General features: G+C 39.6%; 1 pseudogene; it reads left to right on the forward strand.

Moving 5' to 3' along the window:
- The first annotated feature begins 7037 nt into the window (after positions 1-7037).
- LOC127077162 (uncharacterized) lies at positions 7038-7137 on the forward strand (annotated as a pseudogene).
- Positions 7138-8069: the final 932 nt, after the last annotated feature.

The raw sequence follows: 8069 nt of genomic DNA on the forward strand, positions 1-8069 counted from the left end.
CGGAAGATGATATTTCCGAAATTTTGATTTCCCGCCATTGTGATGAATTTTTGAAGGGATGATTTGGAAAGAAAAAGAAATGTATTTGATATGAGAGAATTGTTTTGTGGTGAATGAAGGAAGTTTTGGTAGGTATTTATAGGAGAAAATGTGGGAGGTGAAAAGAAAGAGTGGTTGAAAAGTAATTAAATGTGGTAAATGAAAAATGAATGGGGAATGTAAAAAGGTAGGGGTGTAACGTTCGTCTCCAACGGCTCCCTAACGTTCACATGTCTGAGAGGCGTTACGCTCGTCACAAGGGTGTGACGCTCGTAACAAGAGTGTTGCGTGCCGTTCGTCATGGATTGTGTGACGCTCGTCACACAGTTCTTTTGGCAAGGCTTCTTCAGTAGCGCTACACAGACTTAATTAGGAGATGAATATATTTTGATTATTTTGTTTTTGTTTTATTTGGTTTTTTAGATTGTTCTAATTAATTTAGCTAATTAATTTGTATTGCATGCTATTCTACTTCACATAATAATAATTCATTCTAAGTAACAGTAGAGAACATAGCCATTGCATAAAATAAAAGCTTTAATAAAATTGACATAATGTAATACACGAAGGGAAAACAATGAAATGAAAAGGGAAAAAAAATAAATGCGAACATGAATTCAAATAACATTAATGAAAAATCTAGCCTAAAACTAAATAACTAAGAAAAAAATAACTAAATTCCATCTATCTTCGGATCTCTGGCCGGAGGAGCAAAAGAGTTAACATGATGCCGTAACATACGTAACTGACTTGCCGTGCTGCTCATGTGTTCTAGGACTGCAAGTCTCAAGCTGTGGAAATCTTCCCTGAGGACGTTTTGTTCTGACATCAAAGCTTCAATGACGGTTTTAATATCTGTTCCTGGCATATGATGTCGGAGATCAGGCATAGCTGATTCTTCGGTCAGGACAGGCTGAGGAGGAGGATCAATATCATAGTAGCCGGATGGAGTCTGAGGGTCAGATTCAGCAAGAGAGATATGGTCAACATAGTGCTCATAGTCATCACAAATCTCATAATCCTGGATGGATTCAGTGGATCCAGCAGGAGTTGGGGTTTCATTCAGGTTATAGAGCCAGTTCCTTTGGTTATGAACACTAGTTCTAGGATCGGGCATGGTGAATAGGCAGAGAACCTGGTTATCAATAATAAGCTCGAACTCATCAGACCCTATGTTTGCTATAAACATAGTGTTGAAGAGGAAGGGTATACTCATAGTAGTAATGCCACAAAAAGGGTTCAGGTCAAGCATAGGCTGACGTAATCCAATAGCATTACCTATCATAGTTATCAGGCCACCTATTCTAATGGGTGCTCGCTCATCCTGGATAAGGTGGTCCAAATTAGCTAACATAAAAGTAGCACCGTTTACTGGACGGTTCTGGGAAGCACAAAATATGATGAAGAGTTCATCACGTGAAACTGAAGTACTATTTGGCTTCTTCCCAAATAAAGTGTGGGTCAGGATCTTATGGAAATAGCGAAAAGCCGGGTTATGTATGTTTCCAGAGAGAAACTCATGTTCTTCGGGCTCATCATTTCCAGTCAGCTTACCCCAAAAGTGTTCCAGCTCTCTATATTCAAAAAGTTCTTCCTGGCTTATAGTGAATGTATCAAAGGAGGTAGGAAAACCCAAAAGGTTGGTGAAGTCTCTAATATTAAATTGGTACTCCATATTGAACATTCTGAACTGGATAAAACCTCTGGTAATTCCTTTTCCATGGCTAGGTAGATAGATTAATGAACTAAGGAATTCTAGTGTGAGTCTCCGGTAGGTGGTGAAATGTCTCAGGATAGGGGAGGTCTCCCATCCTATCTGATTCAGCAAAAACAGGACACTCTGTCTCAGTCCAAGGGCAGTCATAGCCCAATCATCAGCATATAAACTAGGTAGCATCTCTCTAGCGGCTAGTTCTTCAAACCTTCGTTTCTGAGCCATTCCTCTGAACTTGATACCCATACGGTCAAAATGTCCCATCTGGTTAGTGTTAACTAGAGAAAAGAAAACATGAGTTTAAGTCAGGATTTGGCCAAATGCCGAAAGAAGAAAAGAATTATTATTATTATATGGATATATTTTTTTTCTTTTTTGAATAAATCAATAATGAATACTAAATAGAAATTAAAAGAATAATTAAGAGAAAAATAGAGAAATGATAATAATAATAGAATAATAAAATAACAGAGTAATTTGTGGGTTGTCTCCCACTAAGCGCTTTGTTTAAATGTCGCAAGCTCGACAAAGAAACTGTTAAATATAGTCTATGAGTCCTGGGGGCGTTTCGTCTAAGTGTAGAATTTGCGAATCTTCGTTGGTTTCCGCATAGTGATAATGTTTCAGACGTTGCCCGTTTACGGTGAACGGTTCTGTAGATTGTCCTTTTATTTCTACCGCTCCACTGAGAAAGATTTTAGTGATATGGAAAGGTCCTGACCATCTGGATCGTAGTTTTCCCGGGAATAATTTTAGTCTGGAGTTAAATAAAAGTACTGCGTCGCCTTGCTTGAAGATTTTCCTTGATATACGCTTGTCATGCCATTGTTTTGTTCTTTCTTTATAGATTTTGGCATTTTCATAGGCGTCTCTTCTGAGTTCCTCTAATTCGTTTATGTCAAGGATTCTCTTTTCACCGGCGGCTTTGTAATTCAGATTTAAATTTCTAATAGCCCAATAGGCTTTATGTTCTAATTCTACCGGGAGGTGACAGGATTTTCCATAAATGAGCTTAAATGGGGTCGTCCCTATGGGGGTTTTATAAGCAGTTCGGTATGCCCATAAAGCTTCTGGTAGTTTCAATGACCAATCTTTCCTTGAAGTGGCGACCGTTTTTTCTAGTATTTGCTTGATTTCTCTGTTAGATACTTCCACTTGTCCACTGGTTTGAGGGTGGTAAGGTGTTGCTATCCTATGTCTCACTCCATATTTAAGTAGTAGTTTTTCGAGTACCTTGGATATAAAGTGCGATCCACCATCACTGACTACTATCCTTGGGATGCCAAATCTCGGAAATATTATATTTTTAAAGAGTCTAGTTACTACTCGGGTGTCATTAGTTGGAGAAGCTATAGCTTCGATCCACTTTGATACGTAGTCAACCGCCACGAGTATGTATTTGTTACCGAAGGAGGGTGGAAATGGTCCCATGAAGTCTATCCCCCACACGTCAAAAATCTCTACTTCCAAAATACCTTTTTGTGGCATCTCGTCACGTCTAGATATGTTTCCCGTGCGTTGACATCTGTCACACTCCTTAATAGCCGCATGTACGTCCTTCCATATAGTTGGCCAATAAAAGCCAGCTTGTAGGATTTTAGAGCAGGTCTTGGATGTACTTGTGTGTCCACCATAAGGCGCAGAGTGACAGTGTTGGATTATGTTTTCTACCTCTTCTTCGGGTATACATCGACGGAAAATACCATCGGGGCCTCTTTTGAAAAGTAAGGGATCATCCCAGTAATAGTGTTTTATGTCGTGGAAGAATCTTTTCTTCTGCTGGTAAGATAAAGTAGGTGGAACTATTCCGGCAGCTAAATAATTGACTAGATCAGCGTACCATGGTATGACAGATATAGCTAAGGTGGTTTCTACTTGCATGTCGGAGTTGTTCTCTTCCAAAGTAGCTATGAGTTTGTCATACGAGAAATCATCATTAATGGATGTTCTTTCTGGTTCAAGGTTCTCAAGTCTAGAGAGGTGGTCTGCTACTACGTTTTCAGTTCCTTTCTTGTCCTTGATTTCTAAGTCGAATTCTTGTAGTAACAAGATCCATCTTAGGAGTCTAGGTTTAGCATCCTTTTTTGTTAGAAGGTACCTGATAGCAGCGTGATCGGTGTAAACTATTATTTTGGCTCCTACCAAGTAAGAACGAAATTTATCTAGCGCAAATACCACTGCTAGGAGTTCTTTCTCGGTTGTGGCATAATTCATCTGTGCTTCATCCAGGGTTCTGCTAGCGTAATATATAACATGAAGCTTTTTATCCTTTCTTTGTCCTAAAACAGCACCTACAGCATAATCGCTGGCATCGCACATTATTTCGAAAGGTTCATTCCAGTCTGGTGTCTGCATAATGGGTGCGGAGATCAATGCTTGTTTGAGAGTTTGAAATGCTTTTAAACAGTTATCGTCGAATATGAATTCAGCATCTTTCATTAATAGTCCGGTTAAGGGTTTAGTTATCTTAGAGAAGTCTTTGATGAATCGTCGGTAAAAACCGGCGTGTCCTAAAAAGCTTCGTACTTCTCTCACGGTTCTTGGGGGTTGAAGATTTTCGATTACCTCTATTTTGGCTTTGTCTACTTCAATTCCTCTGTTCGAGATGATGTGTCCTAAAACAATTCCTTCTTGTACCATAAAGTGGCACTTTTCCCAATTAAGTACTAAGTTTACTTTTACACATCGCTCAAGAACTCTTTCCAGGTTTTCAAGGCATTCTTCGAAACTTTGTCCGTATACAGAAAAATCATCCATAAATACTTCCATGATGTTTTCGAGAAAGTCGGCGAAAATTGCCATCATGCATCTTTGAAAAGTTGCAGGGGCATTACACAGACCAAACGGCATTCGTTTATAAGCGAAGGTACCAAAAGGGCATGTGAATGTTGTCTTTTCTTGGTCATCAGGGTGAATTGGTATTTGAAAGAAGCCTGAATAACCGTCTAAATAACAGAAATGTGAATGTTTAGCCAATCGTTCTAACATTTGGTCAATGAATGGTAAAGGGAAATGATCTTTTCGGGTTGCTTTGTTTAGTTTCCTATAATCAATGCACATTCTCCATCCCGATTCGATTCGTTTAGTTATAGTTTCTCCTTTTTCGTTTTCAATAACGGTTATGCCTCCTTTCTTTGGTACAACGTGTACAGGACTGACCCATTTGCTATCAGATATAGGATATATAATACCTGCTTCCAATAACTTGGTTATTTCTTTCTTTACTACCTCACTTAGGATCGGATTTAGTCTTCTCTGGTGTTCCCTAGAGGTTTTACCGTCTTCTTCTAACATGATGCGGTGCATACAAATAGAAGGGCTTATTCCTTTAAGATCGGTTATGTGGTATCCTAGTGCGGTTGGATATTTTCTTAAGATATGTAGGAGTTTTTCTGTTTCGAGTCTTCCTAGATCTGCATTGACTATCACAGGTCGTTCAAGTTCTAAGTCTAGGAATTCATATCTCAGATTTTTGGGAAGTGTTTTCAAATCAGGGGTTGGTTTGTTAAGACACTGCGTAGGGTCCGGTGTTATTGCTAAGCATTGTTTAGATTTGTCTTCTAAAAGATAGTCTGATGATTTGTCTTCTCCTGACTCTGCTTCTTTTATGCATTCATCGATGATATCCATGAAGTAACATGTATCTTCTATTGCAGGTGCTTTCAAGAATTGGGAAAGAATGAATTCAATTTTCTCTTCACCTACTTCGAAGGTGAGTCTTCCTCGTTTTACGTCTATGATTGCACCGGCAGTTGCTAAGAATGGTCTTCCTATTATAATAGGTGTAGTATCATCTTCTCTAATGTCCATAATTGTGAAGTCAGTGGGAATGTAAAACTGACCTATGCGTACGGGAACGTTTTCAAGGATTCCTACAGGATATTTGATGGAACGATCTGCTAATTGCACAGACATTTTGGTCGGTCTTAATTCTCCCATTTCCAGTCTCTTACATATGGATAAAGGCATAACGCTAATTCCGGCTCCTAAATCGCATAAGGCTTTGTCGATGACAAATTTTCCTATGTGACAGGGTATAGAGAAGCTACCCGGATCCTTGAGTTTAGGGGGCATGTTTTGGATTATAGCGCTACATTCGGCAGGGAGTGTAACGGTTTCGCTATCCTCAAGTTTCCTTTTATTAGAAAGAATTTCTTTTAAGAATTTAGCATATGAGGGCATCTGCGTAATAGCTTCGGTAAACGGAATTGTAACGTTTAATTGTTTAAGGAGATCGACAAATTTTCTAAATTGGCCTACATCTTTGGTTTTAACAAGCCTTTGAGGGTAAGGTATAGGTGGTTTGTAAGGTGGTGGAGGTACATAAGGTTCCTTCTTTTCTAGGGTATCCTTATTACTCTCTTCCTTTTCCTTAGGTTCACTTTCCTCAGTAGATTTCTTAGGATTTTGGTTTTCTATCCTTGGATCATACGGTCCTTCCACTTCCGTTCCACTTCTTAATATAATTGCATGAGCTTGGCTTCTCGGATTAGGTTGGGGCTGTCCAGGGAATGTACCAGTTGGTGCAGCAGTAGGTGCTTGTTGTTGAGCTACTTGAGATATTTGTGTTTCTAACATTTTGTTATGGGTAGCCAAGGCATCTACTTTGCTTGCTAGTTGTTTAAGTTGTTCGCCAGTGTGTATGTTCTGGTTTAAGAAATCTTTATTGGTTTGTTGTTGGGAAGCTATAAAGTTTTCCATCATGATTTCCAAGTTGGATTTTCTAGGGGTATTATTGTTAGGATTCGGTTTCTGATATCCCGGAGGTACAGATGGGGTTTGATTCGGAGACTGTCCAGGTGCGTATAAAGCATTATTACTCTTATATGAAAAGTTTGGATGGTTCTTCCAATTTGGGTTATAGGTATTCGAATAGGGGCTTCCTTGAGCATAGTTTACTTGCTCTGTTTGGATTCCAGTCAAGAGTTGACATTCCGCAGGAGTGTGGCCTTGGATTCCACAGACCTCGCAATTCTGAGTTATAGCAACCACGGCGGTTGGAGGTGATACGTTTAAACTTTCAATCTTCTGGACCAAAGCATCCACTTTTGCATTAACGTGATCAAGGTTACTTATCTCGTACATGCCAGTTTTCGGTTGAGGTTTTTCCACTGTTGTTCGTTCGGTTCCCCACTGATAGTGGTTTTGGGCCATGCTCTCGATAAGCTGATAAGCATCAGCATAAGGTTTGTTCATTAGTGCACCACCTGCAGCGGCGTCTATTGTTAACCTTGTATTGTATAAGAGACCATTATAAAATGTGTGAATTACTAACCAGTCTTCCAAACCATGGTGTGGGCAAAGTCTCATCATGTCTTTGTATCTTTCCCATGCTTCGAAAAGAGACTCGTTGTCTTTCTGTTTAAATCCGTTTATCTGGGCTCTTAACATAGCTGTTTTGCTTGGTGGAAAATATCGGGCAAGAAAAACTTTCTTCAACTCGTTCCATGTGGTGACTGAGTTGGAAGGGAGAGATTGAAGCCATCTTCTAGCGCTATCTCTTAATGAGAAAGGAAAAAGACGAAGTCGAATTGCCTCTGAAGTGACACCATTAGCTTTAACAGTATCAGCGTATTGGACAAATACGGATAAATGAAGGTTTGGATCTTCGGTAAGATTTCCAGAGAATTGGTTCTGTTGCACAGCCTGCAACAACGAAGGTTTAAGTTCAAAGTTGTTTGCTTCGATTGCGGGCGGAGCAATACTTGAATGCGGTTCATCTTGCGATGGAGCGGCGTAATCTCTAAGAGCACGAGCTGGTTCTGCCATCTCGGTTAAAGAAGGAAAAATGTTTTTGATATCAGGAAGGTTTATAGGAGGGAGATTGTTTTCAGCACGATATTCCCGAATTCGTCGTAAGACTCGGAGATATAGTTCGATATCGTTGATTCGTAAATAGAGCGGTTCGCCTTGAGAGCGAGTGCGTGGCATACAAATCAACGAAAGAAAGAATAGAAGGAAAAAGAAACCTAGTCTCTACAGCGTAACGGAAGAGTTACGATATCGATTGAATAAAAGTCCCCGGCAACGGCGCCAAAAACTTGATCGCTCGACTGTGTGAGTCGAGAATGGGATACAAACTGCAAGTGCACAGTTCTATCGCGTAGTTTTAAAAGATATCGATCCCACAGGGACTTATGAATCGATATACCGTTATCTAAGGTTACTTCGTAAAGCTAAGGTGAATAATAGTTGATTGTTTGGGGAAGGAAGCTAAAAACTAAACTAATATCTAGATTAAATATTAATAAAACGGATATCGGTATGTAGTTCGTCAAAACTAGGGAATCAATTCCTTGTCGGTCTCTCGGTCTTA

This window comes from Lathyrus oleraceus, chromosome 4 (genome assembly GCF_024323335.1).
Source record: "Lathyrus oleraceus cultivar Zhongwan6 chromosome 4, CAAS_Psat_ZW6_1.0, whole genome shotgun sequence".
Classification (NCBI taxonomy): Eukaryota; Viridiplantae; Streptophyta; class Magnoliopsida; order Fabales; family Fabaceae; genus Lathyrus; species Lathyrus oleraceus.